Source organism: Octodon degus, unplaced genomic scaffold (assembly GCF_000260255.1).
Source record: "Octodon degus isolate 3935 unplaced genomic scaffold, OctDeg1.0 scaffold00063, whole genome shotgun sequence".
NCBI lineage: Eukaryota > Metazoa > Chordata > Mammalia > Rodentia > Octodontidae > Octodon > Octodon degus.
In genome coordinates, this window is record NW_004524639.1 from 1,707,380 (window position 1) to 1,732,561 (window position 25,182).

Below are 25,182 nucleotides of genomic sequence, written 5' to 3' on the forward strand. Positions count from 1 at the left end.
GCAAGAGCATGGATAATGAGGGAAAATAGAGCCTGGTGGATTATTTTCCTATAAGGTGGTCAATGTCAAGTGATTCTCAATTGATTTCCTATTGGCCACACTCTCTATGACCAAATGTGTGCCAACATTCATATCCACAAAAGAGGACCATTTTAGATTTTTTTTTTGTCGGAACCGGGGATTGAACTCAGGCCCTTGCGCTTGCCAGGGAAGCACTTATTCTACTGAGCCATCTCCCTGGCCCCAAGAGGACCATTTTGGTAGATGATTGAATAGTTAGATAAACACTTTAAATTTATGAGGAATTTTAATTTAAATAATCAATAAAGAAAATGGATAGAAATAAAGAAAAAACTCATGATGAAGATAAGTATCAGAAGTCTCCATTATTTCTACACACGCCATCTCACTTCTCTGTCTCTCCAGAGGTAACTAATTTATTACTACCATTACTGCCAGTTAAAAGGAAGACCGGGAAGAAGAGGTGGGGGTAGGAGGAAAGGAGGAACAAAAAGGAGGAGAGATGAGATAAAGAGCGAAGATTTATGGAGTGGGAAGACATCTCAGAGGTGATCTAGTAAGTGATTTGCTTAAATGTCATTCAGCTAGTTAGTGACAGAGCACAGACTCAAGCTGAGAGCTCCTGATTCTCAGTCCAAGTCCCAATGGCTTGGTTTTGGGGAGAGGGAGTTAGAGCAGTGAGAGGAAAGAGAAAGGTACAAATTCCCAGCCTTCTTACATTCCCAATCCTTGCCCTTCTTTGAGATGCAAAACTCCCCAACAAACAGCTTGAACTGGTTTCCCTTAATCTTCCCTTTCCTACTCCAAATCACCAAAAGGAACTCCTCTGTGAACTATCTAGGTCTTTACAGAGAAATTTCCTAAGTTATCTTTATTTACTAAGGGAATTGCTTGATCTCTCAGTTACATATTTTTAGACAGAGTTAAAGAATTGCTAATGTTATCTAGTACTTTACAAATGGTTCCTGGTTACTAGTAAACACTTAGTGTTGAAGTAGGATTTACAAAGTGAACAGGAGCTGGCATTTCTGTACTCTTCCACACGAATTCTCCACCTAGTCACTGGATCAACAATAGAAGTGTCAACACACTGAAATGGGGGTCTCATAAAACTACAAAGTTGAAGTTCTCTCCATCATTACAGAATTTACAATCTAGTTGGGCGGGTGGACAAAGCTCAATTATCCATAATGGCCTCAGCAAAGATATGATAATACTTCATCTCATTAGCGTGTTAGCATATGCTATAAAATATGATAATTTTAAACTCAGATGAACGATTTTTATTCTTTTTCCCTATAAAAGGGCTGGGGTGGGGATCCAATTCATGACATTCCTAAATAACAATGGGGACACTGTTTCCACATTGCTCATTCCAAAAGGCATTTCGGAAAGCTAGAGATAGATGCCTTTTAGAGGGTAGACCACATTTTCTGGTACAATACTTAATTTATTCTCCTTTGATGACATGCCTGGTGGAATGCAGAAAATGGAGGAGGGATACACCATCAAACCTGATAAGTCAGAATTATAACACAGATGGTATAACAATTTTATAAGATTAACAGCTCTATTAATGTCAAGTTAGTACATATAAAGGTATCAGTTTAACTATGTTTCCCTCACTTAACTATAAAAAGAAAAATCTAAGAAACAATTAACATGTAAGGAAATTTTCAGCCTGTAGTTTATAAATTAGAGCATGAAGCTACATTTCAAGGGTTAAATATTGATTATTTTGTACCATAATCTGAGATCCCAACCTAGAGTGGGGATTTGAGGGATCATAACAAAGCATGAAGTGACTTCACTGTGCAACAGCCAGCTTTCTCAGATAACTCAAGTAGGAAAAGTGGCAGTTTATGCTTTTTTAGCTGGTACAATCAGACTGTAGTTAAATAGTTAAGGACAGCTAGATTTCTAAATTCTATCCTCAAACAGTTGCTCTGTGCCTTGCTTGTGCCACTGATGTTACAAATCTTGGCAATTATGGAAATGGGAGTGGCAAGAAGTCTGAAGAATGGACAGGAAACATTAGCAGGAAAGAGAAGAAGAGAAAGAACATATATTGAGCACTCTGGGGTGACAAGCACTTGGAGAACCTTACAGCTTTCCAGCAGTATCTCACTGATGCTTCACCACACAGCTCTGCAGGAAAATTGAGCTTGAAAAGGAGGTAGCCAGTAACTCGCTCAAGGTTTTTTGCCATTTGACCTTAGTGCTTGGAGTAGAGCTGAGTGGTGGAGCTCTTGCCTACTATAATAGGCCCTGTGTTCTGGACCCAGCCCTGTAATCAGTCTAAGAATCATAAAAGAAAAAAAAAACAAATAAAGAAAGAAAAGAAAAGAAAAAAAAAGAATCATGAAAGAGGTTTTCTTTATTCTGGATCTTGACAGCTGGGCGAGGCATTTTAGGCAAGGTAGCTTTATGAAGCCCCTGTTTCCTCATTTGTAAAATGAAGAAATCAAGTTAGATGTCCACTACTGACCGGGCAAACTCATACAAAGCCACTGTCCTTTACTAGATAGCTGCTCAGTCATTTCTAGATTTAATGCTGTCATGGGGGGCCAGGGAGATGGCTCAGTGGAATAAGCTCTTCCCTGGCAAGCACAAGGGCCTGAGTTCAATCCCCAGTTCCGCCAAAAAAACCCCATACTGTCATGTATGGTATTTCATCACAGATTCAGTGCTGAAAGAACATAAAGACTTGACCAGAAGTCAGGCAAAATGAGAGACAAATTGGAGTTTGTGATTCTTTCCATAAATTGTGCTGAACTGTCAAATGCTAGAAGTGTAGCTGCAAATATGCAGTAGTGTTAAAAGCCAACAAACTTAATTTTTGTATTAATTTGCTGAAAGCATTGGATCTTAAATTTCAAGACCTTTTTTGTGTAAACTTGGTAACAGTTTTACTACAACTTAAGACACATGAAGTGCACATGCAAAGATTAATACTGTATAGAGATTAGTTTAAGAATAGTGGGTTTGAATTGTAAATGAAATAGCTGAAATTGCGGAAAACCAAAGGACGTACATAGACTAAAACAAGAATAGGCCACTTTGTGTAGAAACCAAAATATAAAATGTATTCTCTTAACTTTGTATTTCCATCATGAATGTAAAATCAAGTAAATGTATGACTTTCCACCTCCCAGAAGATTTTAAGGATGTTATAAACTGCTATTTAAAGAAGAGCCTTTTGAAGTTAATGAACAGGGGTAATTAGTTGAGGGGAACAATAAAAACTTCAAATAATATAACACATAAAAGTTGGTTCTTGCTCTTGTTAGGAGATTACCCAAACGGATGGAGTCTATTTAGTTTCTGTCTTGTTATCATTAAAGATTTATTTTAAAAAATAATTTGAACAATAAATACAAGACTATAACTCAATCTAGTAACTAATCAAAGATACTACCAGCCAACACTCATAATAATATAATGTCAGAAGGATGAATATATATCTAACTGAAAAAAAAATCATGATTAAAACACACAGAGGCTGAAAGCAAATCTGATTTCAAACCAAATTAAAGAAAGCCTAAATAAAGTCATATGGTTAGATGTAAAGGCTGTTAACGTAAGGTATGCATCTGATTCAAAAGAAGCAAAAAACTGCTGGTCATCAAGTCTAGTGATTTCCACGCTTTTCACTAAAATCATCTTTAAAGCAAAGTTGCAAGTGAAATAACTATAAAAGGTTTTGCAGATTAGTTAAAATTTGTGTCCTAAAAATAGAAATTTAACCCTAGATGTTCACCAGGATTATTTGTCTGGCTGTTTTTCCAAAATCAACAAGCAGACTCTATATTTAAAATGGCTTTGTTTATTAGCCTTGCTAGCCTCCAAGGAAAAACTGAACTTTGCTCTAGTTAATTAATTATTAAAAAAAACATTAAAAATGCTTGACATGCTGCAGTACAGTATTTTTTTGTAATCCATACCAACATATCACGTTTGCGTCTATAATCTTAAGTTCTTAAGTACTTCTGACCCATCCTAGAATAAGTTATTTAGTTCAGCAAGTTTATCAGCATGATATCTAAACATTTTTATGTATGTGTAACTCATACATGAATCATAACTAGTTTTTTTCTTTCATCTTCTTGCTCTTAAAGCCATTTTAATTCCTATAGATGTTTTAATAAGTAGCAGCTATAGAAATGGAATCACAAAAAAACATAAAGGAACTGTTTGTCTTAGTGATGTTAATCATTTTTTAAATTTAGGGAGTAAAGTTTCAAGTAATAAATTTCATTAGGACTTTGAAAAGTATGGGATGCTATGAACAGATCACTGTTTTCTGAAAAGATAAAAATACAGGCAGAGCCCTAAGTAGGATCATAAATTGCATGATTTTATATAATAAAACTCTCTTTCCATCTTTGATTTTATGTAATTAGTTTTCTTGATGATTTAGACATCTTTTCAAAAATTTCAAAAGTCTGCTTGATTATATTCGTTTTGATAAAATTTAATCTCTCTTCCATTTTAAAAGTAGATGTCCTCTGGGCTCTCTCTGCTGAAAGATTCCCTTTTCCAGTGAGTGTTAGCCCTTGTTATTTAGGTTTTTCCAAGCTTTCACTGCAGTCCTTTCAGGCATCTGGATAATTCAACACATTTCACTGCGCCTTCCTCCTCAGCATGAAAAAGGCCAGACAATGGTTCTACTTCCTCTGGCAATCACAAGTCAGAAGACAGCTAAAGAGAATCTCTAAACTTCGCAGAAAGAACTAGAAAGTGAGGAGAAATGTTATCTCTGAGGAGGGGAAAAAGAAGAGAGGGGAAGGGAAACATTCTTAAAAATGTCATTGTGCTATTTTTCCCCATAGGTAGTAGAAGATTATTATGCTTTATTTCAGTTAGAGCAGAAAGGACATTAAATGACTTAAGGATTCCTAACTTTGTATTCGCATTTGTCATTTAGAATTTTTCTTTCTTAATCATGACATTTGCAATGAACAAACTCACTGTTGTAAGATTATTAAATAACTGGATAATTTTAACATGATCTGCTTATTTGGAAGAAAAATGTTATTGTGTTGATAAGGATTTAGAAAACACATTTTGAACACAAAACATTATCTATTATCGTGCTCTATACCATGATGTTTTTTTTTTCACTTAGGAAATGTATAATGGCACAAAGATGGACAAACTTAATCAAAAAAGTGATTGAAAAAAGCAATGTGTGTAAAACATTTCTGGTTTATAGCTTTTTCTTTGATTATTGTATTACAGTCTGCTAGCAATTTTATGGTTTGTAATACCAGAAGTTCCACTTCTAAGGTCACATAAACAGGAAAATCAAAGTGTCTCAAACAGAGTGTAAAAATACCTTTAACACTATTTAATCTTAATAGTGAATCACTTTAATGTCTTCTGAATCGATTCTCAAGGTAGGAAAATTAATTTGAGAAACAATTTTTCTACAGATGGAAAGCAGTTTATTCTTATATCTTTTTAATACTTGCATAAGTATTTTGACTTAAATATTCAGTCTGCAAAAAAAAAAATATGCAGTTGTAAGTGCCAGGAAACTGTTGTTAACATTCTACTGAAAAAAACAAAGGTCCACAGAACAGAGTAACTCCAAAACATCATGTATTGACAAAATTAGTTCCATGTTATAAGTGTTACTACCATCACTCCTCATCTGAATTGCACAAGATGTAATTTAATTCCATTGTAATGTAATTATTCTTGCCATCAAAAACAAGATCAAGTCATTAATAAAAATAAGATCACTTGTGAACACTATAGTACTTACTATTTGAAAATATCAAAGTTGGCAAAGACTAGTTTATAAAAGTAAACTTTACTTACAAATTAAATTTAATGAAATGTGGATTTACGCATATTTTGTATTGTGGAAAGTTGATCCTCTTGTTGCCATTTGGTCTTTGTAAAATCCTTTGAGATTATAATAAATACATTTTTGTTTGCTAAATTTGAAAAGCAAATTATATTAATTGTGTGCATTCAGTTAGGGAAATTTTCTACTGCTTATCAATAGGTAAATCTTTGGTATTTAATTCACATTGACCCTATTTAGTGGAAGATACACTGTTTTATTTACACAATTTATGTAAGTGGTATATGTTCTTGTAAAGAAATAACATTCAGAGGTTCCTTATTACCTCTCAGTATTTTTGTTTTGCTGACACAAATTTTCATAAGCAAATTAAGGCTTGATAACCAAAGTCTAAGAAATTCTTTTCTGGTTTTGTTTGTGCTCAGATGCTTGCCTTTCAAAACAAGATTAATCCATTTTTAAACTATGTAATGTTTGTAAATAAAAGAATATTTCCAAAACCACAGTTGCTGAAGCCCATTTTTGTAGGATACTAGTGAAATCACAGTCGTTGTTCCAGGATCAAGTAGCAAAAGAGCATTTGAAATATTTTCTTCCTGGGATCTCCCCTGCCCCCCCCCCCATTTTGTTCAGAGACTGTTCCGATCTGCTGGCTTTGTTTTAGACCTCATGGGCAGGCACATGAGCGCATGAACACAGAACTACGCAAATGTAGCAAAGCACACATTTTAACAGGACAGTGCATTTCTGATCCTGGGCAAAACGAGGGTGTAAAAGACCTTAACTGCAAGTGTAGTCAAAAATTTTGAAGTAGTAAATACACATAGAACAAAAGCTCTATTCTAGTTGTGTGAGGAACATAATACTCTTAAATTACTTTCTGGTTTCCATGGGGACCTTTTTGTTCTAAGATACAAATCATTAGGCTTAACAGAGCCACTTAATATTATTTCTAAATCAAGTGAAATGATTTCTCAACTGGGTAAAATGTCAATTACTGGTATTTTTAAGGGTGTTAAAATCCAAACTTCTTGAGATTGCTGTTTTATGCAACACAAGAGTAGAGGTCAATACAGAAGAATCCCTCCTACCCTATTCAGGCAGAGAAAAGTCCTATGTGTCTCTATTTAAGATAGGATACTCTGCTGGATATCTGTTTTATTTTAATACACTGCAAACTCAAAATGGTGGCAAGAATTTAAAATTATGATAAGAAATCTGAGGCTCATGAAAAATAACAGATTTTTCCTGCCTTTGGACAATTTCCATACTTTTCTTACACATTCTTATAGAACATCTGGGCTTCTGTGCAGGCATATGTTCTCTAGGATAAACATATATCCACATATATGTATGTATAACTGTGTGTAGCTATACATTAGCCAATCTGCGGGGCCGAGGAGTTGTGGCTCGTTTATTCTGTAGAACGCAGAAGTATTGTTTCTCTCACAATAGTAGGAGCAAGCAGGAGCCTGGAGCCTTAAGCCTGGGTTGTGGTCTGGGGGAGGGGACAGGGTTGCAGGGTCACAAGCTCTTAGCTTTTAGCCTCAGCATGACCACAAGTTTTAAAGCATGAAGGGATCACGTGCTTTTCTTTGAGCTGTTAGTTATTCCGACTTCTTTTTCGGGGGGGGGGGGTGTTTGTGAAATGCTTTGTTCTTTAGCTTTTGAAAAAAATTATTCTCTAGGTATTTTGGCGGATGATTAGGTTTTTTTTTTCCAAAAGAAAAAGACAAAAATAAATCTCTTCTTGTTTCAAAATGTCCCATTTTCCTATAACCTATATCTTGTATTTAGTTAATTTTACCTTGTGCTAGACAGGTACTAAAATGGAATAAATTCTTTTTTGCCAGTTAGGAACTTGATCCAGACACTATATGTTGCAAGCCTTTTCAAAAATTATGAACAAGAAAATATCCTGGTAAAACAATCTCAAAATACCTCATTCCGGGAATTGTTCTGGCTTTAAAGAGGAGGGGTGGGATTTGGGGTGGGGGCGACTAGGAAGACTCCGGGGGATGTCTTGTTCAGGGAACTGTTAAAACTTGGAAAATTTTAAGCTAGAGAAGTACTTTAACATGAAATTTCCATTTGAAAGCCTCTATTTGAATATTTCACTTTTGGGGAGCTACTTCTATTCATTCCCTTTTAATAGGATGACTTAGTCTTTTTCAACTGTGTCCTGTCTCTGTAATGTAAAGTCAGAATGGTAAATTAAGACTTCTGATGATGAGATTTATTTGCGAACATTTTCCAAAATCAGGGCAATGTGTCTTTTTGTTCTGATGGTGAAGAGGATGAGGATATGTTTACTCCTTGACAGAGAGCTCTGGCTGCAGCTGCAGGACACAATTAATTATGCTAATAGTTTGTGAGTAACGGATGTAACTCCTCTCCCCCCCTTGGGGGGGGTGGCAAAAGGGGAAGGAGACGCCCTGGGGTCGGATCACATGATATTATCTTCGCGCCACTTTCGCAAAACCCCCTTTTTTTTCACGACAGGTTATGCTGGAGCTCAAAGGTACTGTTCTTAACTTGCTTTGATACTGCCTCTTAAAGTGGGGTCTGAGATCTCTTTCTTTTCCACCTTTGCCACCGCTAGTCATTACCATTAAAGGTGGAAAACTGCACTGCAGTCGGTACAATCTCACAGAAGAGATCTGCTTGGGTAGTAAACTTAGAGCTGCGTTGTTGCCAGAAAGCATTAGGCAGAAGCGCCACGGTGGGCTGTAAGGTGCGTCTCCACATTTTATGAGAAGGGGGGAGAGCCCACCTGTAGGGGTGACTCTCACTGGAGAAATGCGTGTGGCTTGCACTGCATCCACCGCTGACCCCAGAGAGGCGCTGGCCGTTCAGGTTAGGCTCCATCGCGTGCCAGGGGCAGGAGAGGCCAGTCTTTTGTAATGTTTGCCTGAGCTACTATTGTGCACCAGGTTAAGAATCACATGGCGCCGTTGGCCCCTTCTGGGTTTTGGGCTGCCACAATTAGCCTCCGTATTAGTAGTAGGAAGGAGGAGTCTGGCTTCATCTTGCACCCCCTACCTCTCCTTTCATACCCCCACTTGCCTTCCAGTGCTCACCCCCACCACTCCATGTGCTCACTGCGCTCTGATTTGTAATCTGGTTCTATACACACCCCCACCTCACCACCACGGGCTCCAAACCCCCTCCTGCGCTCGCATCTGCCGGGGGAAGTATTGAAGGTACACTCTGCTTATCACGTTTTGCTGGGTGTTCAAAGTCTAGAATGTTCAACTCCATGTTGATTGTGCATCTTAGACTAAGACATCGTTTTATTTTTTTACACAGAGAGTACTCGAGCTTTGGCCTTTCCGCAGTCTTTGCTCAAGTGGTTCTCATTAGCTGCAGATTGAGAGAACAAGATAGTTATGTCTTTTCCTAGCATTTGTGCCTATACTACGTGGCTGCTAACGTTAAGGGTACCTGCCAAAAAACCCTGATTTAGTGAGGGAGGGAGGCGCCTAGCAAATGCGAAACTCTAACAGTAGCACAAGGTGCCAGAGGTTAAAACTTTCACGTAGGCATAGAGCGAACACGCTGTGTATGTATTTGTTCCTTCTGGGGCCTTAGGAACACTTTCAATCTAGCGGCAAGGTGATGCGCATGCGCGCGCGGGCTGGGGGGGGGAACACCCGGGTCCCACGACTCCGTGGGCCCCATAGTCTATCTCCGGTGGGGGATGGGGCGAGCGCTGCAGGAGCGGGACCCGACGAGGTGGTAGCGAGTGCGCCATCCCGGGCCGGGCGCCAGTGGCACCAGCTCCAGCATCCATAGTCACCAGGACTGGAGTCCCAGGAGCGCTTTTCACGGAGGGCTCAAGTTTGGACAGAGACGGGGAAAAGCCACTCGGCCGGTGGGTAACTGGGGCTCGGTGGGGTGTGCGCGGTGGCGGGCTGGGGGTTCCGTTTCCTAATTCCTGTGCGAGCCGGGTGGGCGGGGGCGGGCTTTTTTCCCTGGGCTATTAAAGGCAGAGGGGCGGGCTTTTCCCAGGGATAGAGCTGCGGACCGAGGGCCGAGGGGCACGCAGCGCTCCTCTAGTGGTGGCTGGAGACTCGGGGTCCCGCGTTGCCGAGGACGGGATGGGACAGGACTGGACGGGCGCTCCGGGGTGAGGCGGGCGCTCGCGGACTCCGAGAATTTCCCGGACGCATTTTCTCACTTCTCTTCCTCCTCCGGCTCGGCTGCCCTGGAACGCTCGGCGCTGCGTGCGCCGCGAGGCGCGGGGACCGGACGCCCAGCCTGGGACGCTGCGCGCGCCACCTGCGAGGGACTGTCCGGGCGAGCGGCTGTGCCCCTCAGGAGCCCTTCGCCGAGCGGCTGTGATGCGGAGAGCTGACTGGCTGGGTGGGAGGGGACGGCGCGGGCGGGACCCGGTGAAAGCGGAGGACCGGCGTGCAGTTGAGGGGTGCGGGGGAATGCGCGGGAAACGACTCCCTTTTCTCCTCCACCGCAGACCTTTCGGTTCCCGGCGAACTTTTTGCCGGGGTTCGAATGAGGGTGTGCACGTGGAGGTGAAAAAAAAGGACTCCCCTCCCCCTTGGCTTCTCTCCCACCAACCCGGGAATGGAGGGGGAGGGAGGCGTGGGCTTGGCGCGTTTTTGGTGCTTTGAATGGAGAACTCCGTTTCCCATGATGCTTTGTTTCTTTCTCTTTAATCGCGGCGGCGGCGGCAGCGGCGGCAGCAGCAGCAGCAGCAGCAGCACGAGGACGCGAGCGCGTGGTGTGAGCAGCAGTGGCGCACCCTGCGCCGCGGCTCAGGGACCTCACTCCGGTCCTAGGTAAGGGTGTGAGAGGCGCCTGGAGAGGCACAGGCGGAACAAAAGGGCTTCTTTTCTTTTCTCCTTCCAAGGTAGAGGTGTTGGCAAGTGACTGCCCAGCGCGCCCGACGTGTGCCAGATGAATGCTTAATTAAAGAAAGGTGGTGCCTGCGAGGCGCGCTCCCTGCCCCGCGCGGGCTCAGTGTTGCCAGATTGAGTGGGCAAACGCTATGCCAAGTTTGCAGTATTTTTAAGTGAAGGCAAAAGTCTTTCCAATCTAGAAGTTCAATTTAAGAGGAAAAATGTACCTCTAGGAAAGCAACTATTTGCTTCTACAAAACTGATTTCATATTTATGTGTAATCTTTATGGATTTGTTGAGCTTTTCAGAGTTTTTTTTTCTTTGAGTTTTTCAGAGTTTTAATGAGTAACTTTAGTGGCCTCAGGGTACCATGACAAATCCAGCACTAAAAGCTCTCTCACTTGTTTAATGTGTTACAAATTATTACATGGTCCTGAAAAGTTATTTTTCCCTTTTTTATTTTAAAAAAGAATTTTGAAAAATTACAAATGTTAGAAACGATACAGAATTTCAAGAAACAAGATGATAGGAATGCTTTTTCCCCTCTTGACAAAACATCCCATCATGAAAGAGGTAGGGAACCTTGCAAGCCTTTTTCGAATAGAGGCTTGCTTCTTTGCTTCATGTTCTTAGATAAAATAAGCCCTTGGAAATGAGAGACGGTTTTCTTATGGAAGATAATGACATGAAAGAAAGAAACTAATCTGCCTTCTTTGGGTTTAATGGAGAAAATGGGTCCATAAATGTTTAAACAGAAGTAGAGCCCTTTGAAATAGATCAAAATGTGACATCTCCAGGCCATCTGTGCATTACTATCTGAACAGTGTAAGGCTGTTTCTTAAGCTACCTCTAAAATTTCTCTCATTTTCTATTAATGGGGTGGGGGAAGGGAATTTTCATTTAATCTAGCGCAGTTACTTTCTCTATGGCGACCAAAAGCTCTGGGTGCCTCAGACACTCCCCTCATTTTTACATGTATCTTTCTCTGGGTATACCTCTTACAAAATGGTAATGGACTTGTAGATTTTCTGGGATACAGATAACAGGTTTTCTTAGATGGAAAGAGGGGAGTCCAAAATCCTCTTAAGAATTGAACTTTTTGAAATTGCTAGTGTTATTCATGTTCAATTCTGTGGAAATAATTCAGATTATTGATATTTCACAGGATTTGGTTGAAACTACAAAACCTAGCTTAGACTTTGGCAAAGGAAAGCTGGTTTGAGGAATATTAACTCCTAGTTTACTTGTTTCTAATGTGCATGTGTGTGTTTTTCTTTTAACCAGGTGAGTGTGCATAGATCTGTGAGGATGAGAAAGAAGAGCTCGTGGAAGACTTAAAATTATGCTACAGGAATAGGCCTTGGCCATGTAAAAGTGCTTACAGTGCAGGTAGCTTTTTGAGATCTACTGCAATGCAAGCACTTCTTACATTACCATGGTGATTTAATCAGTGGCTACTGAGAACTATAGTTTGTGCCTAATGAAGTTGTTGATGCTTTTGAGCTGCCCCTAAGTGTCTCTTGTGTTAAGGTGCATCTAGTGCAGTTAGTGAAGCAGCTTAGAATCTACTGCCCTAAATGCCCCTTCTGGCACAGGCTGCCTAATATACAGCATTTTAAAAGTATGCCTTGGATAATTTGAGTAAGACCAATTTCAGAGGTTTGGCTTTTGTTCTTTCATCGTTGGGAACAGATGGTGGGGACTGTGCAGTGTATACAAAGGATAAGTGTGGTTCCTAGTAGTACCAAAGTGCTCATAGTGCAGGTAGTTTTGGCATGACTCTACTGTAGTGTGGGCACTTCCAGTACTCTTGGTACTCTTGGATAACGAATCTCTTGTTGATGGAGAGAATAGTCAAGGACACTACTACTTACAATTAGTTTTGCAGGTTTGCATTTCAGCGTATAGATGTATATATATGGCTGTGCAAATCCATGCAAAACTGATTGTGATAATGTGTGCTTTCCACATCTTCATGGACATCTCCATACACATCTTCAGCACGCTTGCCCATTCATCCATGGGTGGGGATTTGTTGCATTACTTGTATTATATGTAAAGTATTGCACTTGTCCCGGCCTGTGGAAGAAAAGAGGATTTTATCACCTTCCTATTTTCATTTTTAAATTCATAAGTTCTAATACTTAGGAATTGTAAAATGACCTGTTTTGCTGTTGTCGGGTGGATCACGATGCAATTTTGATTAGAATAATAGGAGAAAAATTGCACGGTATCCATCTGTAAACCGCAGGACTTTTGTTGGCGGCATTCTTGATCAGTGGTAAAGATGGTAGAATCTTTTTGGTAGTTACTGTTCCTTAAAACGATTTGAAATGCACTTGGCTTTTGAGGGGAAGTGGTACAGGGGATTGAACCTAAGGCCTCAAGCATGCTAGGCAAATCTGTCCCTAAGTTATATCCCCAGCCCTGAAATTTATTTGATTGGTTAAAAAAGTGATGATAAATATTTCAAAATAAAATGTATTTGAAATTATGAAATATATTTTGGCAGTTTGGAGAGTAATGTTTGTTATTGAATGTAAATTAACCAGAGTTTGTCAAATAAATGTATAGTTCTAAAAAGGCTGGACTATTTTTTTTTTTAAGATTAGCAATGCTAGATGACTTTTTTTTTCCCAGAAAATCTTAAAAGGCAAGCTTCTTAAGGAAAACTTGGACATAGTTGGTTTTTAAGTTTGTAGCTACGTAAAGTACCAAGATGTCTGATTTGGGGAATTACTGTACATTGTATTAGTATTTGAACAAAATGATATTCATTCTTGTGGAAGGATTGTAAAGTTGTAAACCAGTAGAATGACTACCTTTGAGGAACTGGACACATTTGAGTTGTAACAGGATGTAACTTGTCCACTTGATTTGAAGATTCCCAGAGAAGGTGTTTGGTGGAAGAGATACTGAGAGTGGGGTTCCACCTTACTTTGGCGGCTAGTGAATGGAGACCTGAACTTGGCTGGTGAGGATGTATGTTTCTGGGGCCTCTTATGAGGTGACTCATCTAAAGCAGAAATCATGATGCCTTATTAGTTGTTTGAGACACATCACATGGTAGGCAGTGATTATTAACTGATAACAGAAAGTTATGTAGATAAGGCAGTTTGGGTCCTTTAGTGAGCCTTAAAAATTAGTGCTTGTGAGAACAGCCAGCCCCATCTCCAGAGATTGATTCATCAGGCGGGTGCTGAGGATTTATATGTCTGTCCTGCTCTCAGGTGCTGATATTGCTGGTTCAGAGAACTATTGCTGGAAAAAACCTAGACTCCAGCACAAATAAGTAGCAAGGCAAGTTGTCTTAGTCTCAAAATGCAGGGGCCGTGGAGATGGCTCAGTGAAATAAGCACTTCCCTGGCAAGTGCAAGGGCCTGAGTTCAATCCCTGGTTCTGCAAAAAAAACCCCAACAAACCCCCCCCCATAAAATTGAAAGGACCCTGGTTAGGTTCTGCCTACTTCACTTTCTAGTTCTACGGTCATATTTCAGTGTGAATCCTTATGACTAACTTTTTATATCTTTGACAAATGGAAAAAATAGGTAAGTGGTGGTTCATTTTTGTCTGAAAGTATGCCCTGACTTCTTAAAAAGGTGGTCTTGCTACATATCATTTCCTGGTGCCATGGAATTTTCTAATTTTGAAGCACTTTTAATTTTTCCTAATAGGTCTAATCTAATCAATAAGAGGAGCTGTTTCTGAGTTGCACTTTTTTCCTCGGGGTAGTTATCTAAGGCTTTGTTTTCTCATTAGGGGAAATACAGTGATAACTTGGTCTACTCAAAGGATATGTGGATTAAAGTACATTCTCTTTGGTGGCCGTGGTTGGGAGGGAGATGGATTTTAATTGTTAGTGATGAAGTGAAATCTTAATGAAAGGAGACTTAGGGTAGTAAATTCTGTCTTACAGCATTAAGAGTGTGTGTGTGTGTGTGTGTGTGTTATTTTTTAAACTGACTAATGCTTGAGGCAATTATACAAATAGAAAGAACTCTACAGATATTTCCTGTGCTGTCCAATGCTTACAACTTTGTTGGTGCCTAATCATAGTTTCATGTGGTAGCAAAGCAGAGGTCTCCCTTCTAATAAAGTAGCTCAGTAAAAGGGGGATTAAAGCTTATTATAATCCTTAGCACCACCAAACCCCCAGTTTAATAATGCAAGTTTATTATATCTGTAGTGGTTCACTGGTGCTTTTTAGCTAAGGTGGCTACTTTGTAGACTTTTGCTGTAATTTCCACTATTAATAGGTGTTTGTGGAGGGGCATTGTTCCTAGGGTAGCCACCCTGCCTGTTAGATTCCCAGTTTCTTCATCTAAAATGAAGGTCAAACTGGATGATCCTAGGGTCTTTTTTGGCCTCACAATTTCTGATTTTGTCTTGCAAAAGTTAGATATATTAAGTGTGCAGGTATAGCTCTGTGATAGAGTCCTTAACTATATGTTAGAGGCCCTGGGTTATATTTGCAGCTCAGTGAGGAAATACAAGTTAGACAGCAAGCAATTGGAAAAGTGTCTTATATTAATCTCTAGAATATTTAGGTAAGGGGTAGTTTAAGTCATTACTTATGGACATAATTAGAAATATATACCATGAAGCTTGCTCTTTTCCAAGGATTATAATACATAAAATAGAAGGTATAACTTCTGCCTTTGGGTTAGAGAGTAGTTTAATATCTTGTGTTTTTTCCAAGGTTAACAATATGAGTCTCAATTCTTCCTAGACAGAAGAGTCAGTATACTACAGGTATTAAAAACATGTTGATTTGAAAGTAGTTTTTCTGGCAGTTGTCTGTCACATTATCTTTGAAACAAGGGACAGATAGCAAACTGCTATAGAATTTTAGCTGAAAGAATATTTACTAATAGATCATAGTTCAGCTTCTTTTTGTAGGACCTGAGGAAGCAGGCACAGGAAGAGATGACTTACTCAAGCAAGGTCTGATTAGTTCAAATGTGGGATCAGTACCACACTAGAAGTGTGGAAGCAAGGAGGAAGGCATATACCCCAGGCTGAGAATGATGTGCTGCTGGGTCAAAAGCACACACTTCCCAGGGGCAGTGCCAAGGGAGAGGCTCTGAAAGGTAGAGCAAGTGAGAAAGCCAGGGGAAGATGTTTTAGGCAGAGGTGTTTCTATACAAAACAAGAGAAAGTAAGAAGCAAATGGTGCTTTTCCAAGAACAGTGGGGTGGAGGTGCAGCTTAGGGGCAAAGTAGATGCTTATCGTTTGCAAGGCTCTGGGTTTGATCCCCAGCACCACATAAATGTAAACAACTGCATTAGATAGAATATCTGGTATATGTGAAACAATAGGTAGACCAGGCCTACCTTTTGTTCACAGCCTTTTCCTCCAAGCAGAGAACCCAGAATGCACTCAATAAAATAAGAACTTTTAACAATGTAGAGGCTGGCTTGTGAGCATTAAGCCAGAAGCTAGCCAGGAGCTATTTTCTAGGTAGGAGGTAGGGATTTGAATCAAGACAGGCAGAGAGGGACAGCCTGACACAAATTTCACCAGCAGTTGAAGTAGAACTTTTATCAGTATGTATTAAAATATTATAATGTGTCATCTAAAAAGTGATACTAGGACTGGGGATGTGTCATTGAAGCATAAGTATATAAATACTTTAGATTACCATTTAGGTGCTTTGCAATTGATAAAACATGAACTACTCAAAAGTTACTGGGATAGTTGGTTAGCTATGTTGGAAGAAACAAACGAGCTCTCCTTCATCTCACATATAAAAAGAAATTCCAAATCACAAAAGGTTGAAAGTACATATTGCATTATTTCTATTTTTTTAATGAATTTAGGACAGGGTCTATAGGGTGTACAGGGTCTTACTACGTAGATTGGACTTGTAGTGATTCTCCTGTTTTCAGCCTCCCAAGTGGTGGGATTTCAGGCACATGCCAACACCCCCAGTTTCAATCACTGTCTCAGCGCACCCCGGGGGCAGGGCTGGCATGGCACGAGGGGGATGAACCCTGGCTGCTGTGCTCTGCCAAAGCAGGTGCTTTAGTCCGCTGAGCTATCAGGCCCGCCCTCTCTATTTTCTGTATCTCTAGTCTTTCAGTAACATTTTTAAAAGATTAAACTGCATAAGACCAAAAAGGAAATAAGGTGAATATGAACGTGAGATTTGTAAGAGCCATTTTAAATGTAATATTTTGAAAAGATGACTGAATATCAAAACTTCACATCAAATACCATCTTGAAATTAAAAAAGCAAAAAGGTAAGTGAAGAAATTCATGGTGTACTACTAGGCTTGTGATCCAAAATGCCCCCATTCTCATTTTGTTGAAGGCTTGGTTGCCAGCTGATGGGTTTTGAGGAAATGATTGGGTCATAAAGACTCTTAACTCCATCACATAGATAAATACATCAGTGAGTTCATTAGTTGACTGAGCTGCTGGGAAGTGGGTCTCGGGTGGAATTTAGACTGGAAAGGAGTTGGCTCAAGTAGGCTGCGGGGAGGGGGCATGCCTTTCAAGGGTCTTTCTAGTCAATTGGCCCCTTTCTGGTTCTTTTTTCTTTGTTTCCAGGCTACAGTTCCTGCAAAACGTTTCTGAATGTCCTTTCACTGTGGTGTTTTGCCTCAACATATGCCCACAAAGAGCAAAGCTAAGTTAGCATGAACTGAACCCTGTGAAACTTGAGTCGAAATAAGTCTTTACTCCTTTAAGTTGTTTGTCTCAGATATTTTGCCTCAGCAGCAAAAGCTAATACACGATTATTGTGCATGGTCAGAATGATAAATGCCCTTCACTCTTAATTCATTCAGGGAATTTTTTTTTATGTATTTGGTTCAGGGTCTCACTATGAAGCTCAGACTCATGGTGATCCTGTTTTCAACCTCCCCAGCGCCAGGGTTACAGGCGTATACCACCATGCTCAGACTGGGTTGCTGGCTCAGCATGTACCCAGGAGCGGGGCCAGTGCATCCTGTGGTGCCAGGGATCCAACCCCTGTCCCTGCTGCTTGGCTAGGCAGGCACTTAGACCACTGAGCTGTTATGTTGGCCCCAGGGAATGTTTCTTGAGCCCTTATTATGCCCCAGACACCCTCTTAGTACTAGGGATTCAATCAGTAAGAACAAAGTACTTACTGTCTCAAATCTTATATTTTAATGAAGGAAAAGAGAGAATAAAGTCATGTGAGTATTGTGCAATAAAAATCCAGGTGTTTGTTTTCTAGAGCTGCCATACCAAAGTAAAAAGATTTAAAACAATTGTATTCTCTCCTTGTGGAACTAAGAAGCATAAATGACTTCTCTTCTACATTCTCTTTAAAGCCTCCAGAAAATAATCCCTTTCTCTTTTTAGCTTCTAGTGCTTGCCCGCAATTGTTGGCATTTATTAGTTTATAGATGTGTCACTGTAGTCTGTTATCACTAGTGCTCTCCCAGTGTGTCTGCGTGTGTGGGTCTGGGTCTCTTTTATAACAGTACCAGCCATTGGATTTAGGACCTGCACTAGCTTGGTAGGATCTCTTCTTAATTGGATCATGGAAATATCCTAGAGTTATACTTGAGTATAGCTTCCAGGGAACAAATCCAACATAGTATAGCAAGATAGAGAAATGATACTGGAGTTGTTCGCTATGTAAAATGCAAAGTTTAGTAAGATTTCACTAATGTAATATTTGAGTGGGGGGATGGAATTCATGAATGAATGAGATGTAAGCATATGAAAGGAAAGCACAATAAGAATATAAGGAATATATAATGGGCTGGCAAGATAGTTCAGTACCTGCTTAGTGATCCTGTTTTCAGCCTCCCCAGTGCCGGAGTTAAACCTCAAGGCCTGAGGTTTGATTCCCAGCACCACATGTTGTGCCAGCCCTGCACCTAGGTGTGTTGAGACGGCCACAAAGTTCAGGCATGGTGACACATGCCTGTAATCCCAGTGCTGGGGAGGCTGAAACAGGAGGATCACTAGGAGTCTGAGCTGCATAGTGAGAACCTCTACCAGATACATAAAAGTATAATGATAATAACTAACATTCATTGAGTACTTCATATCTTCAGACACTAATAATGTTTTATATGTATTATCTCATTTTCATACCTGTAAGCACTAGTTTGTAAGATGAATATAGTATTATCTCCATTTTATTTTATTTACTTTTTTGCAGTACCAGGAAATAAACTTGGGACCTTGAGCTTGCCACGCAGGCACTTACGCTGCTGAACTATATCCCTGGCCCATTATGTCCATTTTAGAGATGGAAAAAGTAAATCTCAGAAAGTTAATTTGTTTGGGTTTGTATGTTTAGTAAGCCAAGAACCATGTCCATATCCTTGTGTCTGGAGTATAAGCTAGCAGAATAACAGACTTTTATTTTATTTTTATTTTTTGGCGGAACTGGGGATTGAACTCAGGCCCTTGCACTTGCCAGGGAAGCACTTATTCCACTGAGCCATCTCCCCGGCCCCAGAATAACAGACATTAAAGAATTCATAAATGATAAATTTCACAAAGTGCATTTTCTGTAGTAATCAACATAAAGCAGTTATTTTTTGCCTATCAACTTAACATCTTAAAAATTATAGATAACTAAATACATGAAGTTCTACAGTAGATTAATTTCTGGCAGAGAAAAGAACAGTGATTTCCTCTTAGGGTGAAAGTGTCACAAAACGATGAAAGGACATGAAAAACATTCAGGAACAATGGAAATTTCTTATAGCCCAACTGTGGCTTGGACTACATGGGGTATATGCTTTGGCAAAAAAGAGAAATATATGTAAATATATATACTGTATTGCCCAAATATAAAACTAGTTAATAACAAACATACTGAAGCATTTAGGGCTAAGTATTGATGATACAATTCATTTTAAAATAAAATCTAAGGTGAACTGATGAATTTATAATGCGATGGATAGATACATACATACTAAAGAAAATATAGCAAGCTTTTCACCATTGTAGGACCTAGATGTTAGGGATATGCATGTTGTACTACACATTTCTTTCAGCTTTTATGTAAGTGGGATTTTTTTACGATACTGGGGAATGAATTCAGTCTGGGACTGTGTGCTACATGAACCACTCTATCATTGAACTATGTCACCAAGCTTTTTTGTTTATTTACTTATATTTTGAGACAAGATCTCACTAATTTGCCCAGGCTGCCCTTGGACTTGTGATCCTACTGCTGCTACATACAGTGATGTATGAGAATTGTTATAAAAAGTGTTCATAAGGGTGAGGTAGGAAAATTGCAAGTTCAAGCTCTTCCTGCGCAAATTCAAAAGACTTTCTCAGAAGACTTAAAAGTGCTGATCAGCTATTTATTGGGATAATCCTGGTAGCTCACCTAATTGTAATGTTCACCTAACTCCAAAGCCCAGACACTGTCCCCATATCAGGCACCCTGTGGAGGATTCTCAAATGGCTGTCAACTGCACCTGAAATACAGATGATGGGTGGGTAGTAGTGATGGGGACAGGGTTGTAGAAAGTGGTGCAGAAAGGCGGAGGTGATGAAAGGAGGTGGTGCATTCATTATTTTTTTCCGTAATTTTATTGAGAAACAAATAGCAATGAGACAGTTTCAAACCAATTGGTAGGACAGTTTCAATAATTAACACATTGCATACATTCTTCCTAGTGGTTAATTGCTGTAGAAGATGCGGACCTGATATCCTATTTACAAACACCATTAAAACAAATCCCTTTATTCATTAAGAGAATGTAGCTATATATCTATCCTAACCACTTTGAATATACAGATACAAAATGGACATTCATCTGTATGCCCTTTTCTTGTTAAGTTCCATTATTTGAATATTATAGGTGTGTAAACTCAGCAAAATATTCTAAAAGAGTCCAGTAGCCCATAATAGCATTGGGTCTTCCACTTAACTGGCAATGTCAGAAATTGTTGACCTGAGTCCCCTACAGCTCAACATAACACCAGGGCTTTACTTCTTATACTTCGTTTTTATGCTTTTCTGCTGGATGGTTTAGACCAAGGTAAAGCAGCACCTATGCAACAAGAGTTGTAGCTTTTGGGTCTGATAAGGTCAGTGAAATCCCCTCAGGATTTATCCTGAGATCCTGTACCTCAGATTGTAGAACCTTTGTCAGTGTCAGCCATGTGGATGAATCATGACCATTGCTTGGCCAATGTGCTCTCTGAAAGCCTGAGAGAATATTTTCTCTCCATGTGACTCTCCTTAGGCACACTCTACATCATCGATGGTGCATTCATTATTGTAAATGCAAGTTCTTTGGAATACCCAGGGAAAGATGGAGGCCAGAGGTACTAAGCCAAGGACACACATGAGTTTCTGGGCAACCATTGAAGCTTTGGTAGTAAAAAGAACAGAATGTCTAGGATGGAACTTCATTTGAAGGACTCCTGACAGAGTATTTAGATTAGCGAGTGAAAGAAAAAAGCCCAAGAAAGTGATCCCATACAGCCCAACATTGGTTGAATGTCCTAGTTTCATGTCATTTTTCAATTAAGAATAACTGGTCTTGGGTTGGAAGATACCTGCTATACCTAAATAGCTTTATGTAGTCTATGTTCCATAAGAAAAGGGAGAAAACCATGAATTATATTTACCATATTCAGTCATCAATAGTTTTAGCAAGACAAAAAGCAAGATTACTTTGTGGCAGAATTGGGGATTGAACTCAGAGCCTTGTGCTTGCCGGGGAAGTGCTTATTCCACTGGGCCATCTCCCCGGCTTGCAAGATAACTTTTGACAGCATAAAAATATTTATATCCATGATGAAATGAAAGCTCTTGCATATTATTCTACTAATTTCTTACTCCCCAAGAAATTGTTTAAAATTTTTTTGTTTGTTTTAAATTTTTTTAAAAAAATCACTTGTTTATTTTTTTGGTATGAGGGCTCACTACACAACCTGGATTTTCAGGGCACAGCATGTAGTGCCAGGGATTGAACCTGGGTCCTTGAGCTTGCCAGGCAGATGTTTATACCACCAAGCTCTCCAACCCTCCCCAAGAAATTATTTCCGCCCTAGAATATTTTGATGGTAATGCCAGGGCCCTTCTAATGTTTTAAGAGAATCATGTTGCCAAACTGTATCTGTCTTAAGGTCACTCCTATTCTTTTGCTACTTTGAATGGTTTAATTAGGATTGTGCTTACAGGGCCAGTCCTACTTAATTTATGAATTGTATATATTGGATATCTTGGATGGTTTCTCAACTTACTTGTCAAAGGCAATTATAATTACTATCCATAATATTGGTTTTTAAAGTATATAAATTTGATTTTAGTACAATCATTTGATAAAGGCTTAAGTGTCTCTAATTTACTGAAATTGCTTTGATTACCGGACCGGGGGTCTATTTCCTAGGAGCCATTTAAAAGCATTGACTTGGAAATAGTTGTTACACCCATTGCTTCTAATTTATTTCAAGCATACCTCATAGTTTTTTGTATTGAGTAATTTGAAAACAACTACGGCTTAGCTTAGTACCTAGATATGTTACTTTAATTTTGGTAGAATTCTTATATTTCAGGGTTAGAACAGACAATATTGAATGTAAGTGAACATGAATATTCATGAATATTTCAGGATAAAATTAGACATTCAAAAAATTTTTAAGGTGAAAACATTGATAAGGGCCAGGGACATAGCTCAGCAGCATAGCACGTGCCTGGCAAGTGCAAGGTTCTGAGTTGGACTCCCAGTACCCACAAAAAAAGGAATGAAAGTCATATGTGCTGGTTTATGTGACCCTAAATAGTTGCTTTGGACAAAATTCAAGTCAGACATTATAATATTTAATACCAATAACTGGAAGCAAAACTTGAATAAAGCTTTTTGAGCTGGGCATGGTGGCACATGCCTTCAATTTTAGCACTTGGCAAGCTTAAGGAAGGAGGATTGTTCCAGGTTTAAGGGCAGTCTAGGCTGCACAGTGAATTTAAGGCTAGCCTGAACTACATAATGAGACCCTGTCTCAAAAAATAATCTTTGGGACTCAGGAGATAGCTCAGTGGAATAAGTGCTTCACTGGCAAGCACAAGGGCCTGAGTTCAATCTCTGGTTCCGCAAAAAAAAAAAAAAGAAAGAAAGAAGGAATAAAAAAATAATCTTTCTTTCCTTCTTTGTTTTTACCGCACTGGGGATCAAACCCAGGAACAGTTTGCCATTGAGGCATATACCTAACTCTATTTATTTATTTATTTTTGTATTTATTTTAAATTTCAAGACAGAATCTTGCTAAGCTGACCATGCTAGCCTTGAACTTGTGATCTTTGTGCCTCAGCCAAATTGGTGGGATTACACACATGAGCAACCACATTAGTTCTGATTCTTGGTCATGAAAAAGTCTAAAACAGGGCTGGGGATATAGCTCAGTCGGAGAGTACTTGCCTAGCATGTCAGGGCCTGAGTGTGATCTCCAGAAACACATAAAAATTAAATCAGAAATTAACACTATTGCTTTTGTGTCATCAAGGTGAACAGGTTTCATTTCCTTTCTTCCTGGTCCAACGGTGTGATCCTTCTCACATTTCAGAAAATAGAATTGAAATGTGGCTCAAACTTTTTCTTGCAGGTCATTTTTAACACTAAGGACTGAAATATTTGACTGGCTTAGTGCTATTCTAGCTCTGTATGGAGATTCTATAGGCTAGTGAATGTCTAACACAAATAAATACATTACTCTTGATAAATCAACATCGTGTGTGTGTGTGTGTGTGTGTGTGTGTGTGTGTGTGTGTGTTTGAGTGTTTGATAGGAAACCCAGTCTGTATGGGGTTTTCTTTCTGCTGAATTGAATTTTTTAAAAATTTATTTATTTATTTTTATTTTTTTGCAGAACCAGAGATTGAACTCAGGCCCTTGCGTTTACCAAGCAAGCGTTTCTTCTACTGAGCTATATCCCCGGTCCCTGAATTGACTTTTTAATCATCACTCTAGGCGATCATTGGTCTAAGCAGAAAAACAATGGCAAAAGAATCCATAGTCTTCATTTCCCATTGGAGCTTCCTAGAAACTTTGCTATGTGACCTTCGATGTGAGAATTAAACTCTTATTGGTCTCTCTTATGTAAGTGGAGAGAACTGCAGCATCTTCTTCCAAAGGTTTGTTTCTCTGCCTCCCCTCAAAGGAGAAGTCAAGATGTTTATGTACCATTGGGACAGTGCAAGGCGCTAGTAGTAGATATCTTCCATAACTTCTTTCTGAAGGTTGTCAGTGATAGGGACCCTTAGTTGGTATCATTAGGAAAATAACAGGGCATTAATTTGCTACTTTGCCAAAAGATTGTTAAGAGGAAGGCTTAGCCAGATTTGATGATGGAGAGGCCATGGATCGAAGGTGTCTATGTTCAATTTTAAAGTAAGCACATATTTTTGCTCATTTGGAGATAACTTGATTCATCCCCTAAATTCCTGACTTATTGAATTAATTAAGACGGTAAATGCCTACCAAACCAGATTGTATAATGATAAGCTTTTCAGGCTGGGGAGAGGAATTAATGTGCACAGGATGCACAGTAGTGTGCCAGATGGTTTCCTTGGTATCTTCCTGGATTGTCACTTTAGCCTAGGAGGCAGGAGTTGTGTTCATGGAAGCTCTAAGAAATTATTATAAATTTTTAAAATTACTGTAATTTGGCCCCTGTCACAAATCTAGGAATAGAAAAATGTTAAATTGGGTTAAATGCCACTTCTCTATTTGATCACTGTATGGAAAGTAGTCCTCCCACATTCACTCCCATACTATCATAATACTCTGTGGCAGTTACACTAATTTATAATCATTTGTTCATCTTCTCCTTCCTGTTTTCTCAACTACAAAGTAATGTTCATAAGGGTAGAGTTTATACCAGCAGCATCCTTGTTCATCACTGTGTCCCCAGTGCTTAACTAAGTGACTGACACTTAATAGACACTACATACATATTCCTTTAGTGAATATTTAGAAAATGAATAAAAAGCATGTCTGAGAATGCCTATTGGCTTCATACTAAACAATAGCTTATTGTGGTCCAAGGACTTTGTAATTATGGAGACTCACACTAGACCCAAGTTGTTTGTATTTTGCTTTACTATAGAACCATCAAATAAGCAGCACATAGAATCTGGGCTGCTGCCATAGCTCAGGGCTAGAGCACTTAGCTAGCATTGCAAGCAATCAAAAGTATCTATCAAGAGTTGAGTGCAGTCTCTAGTGACTCACCATCTCCTTGATGCCTGACGGCCATGGCTGGCCTCTAGTAGTGAGAAACCTGCTGAGCAGGAAGAGCCCTGGCAGTGACCACATCACTTCTCTAGAAGCTCCACACTGCAGCAGGAAATTCTTTGTACTATGATCCCATTTTGAGGCCTGATTTTTAGTGGGTTATTAGGCTCCCCAAATAACAGAACTGATAAATTTGAATCAGAAGTGTTTTATGAGAATGAAATGAGTAGATATCTACAAAACAGACGAGTGTCCAAAATATAAGTGCCACACAAAGGCTAGTTCAATAAGTACAAA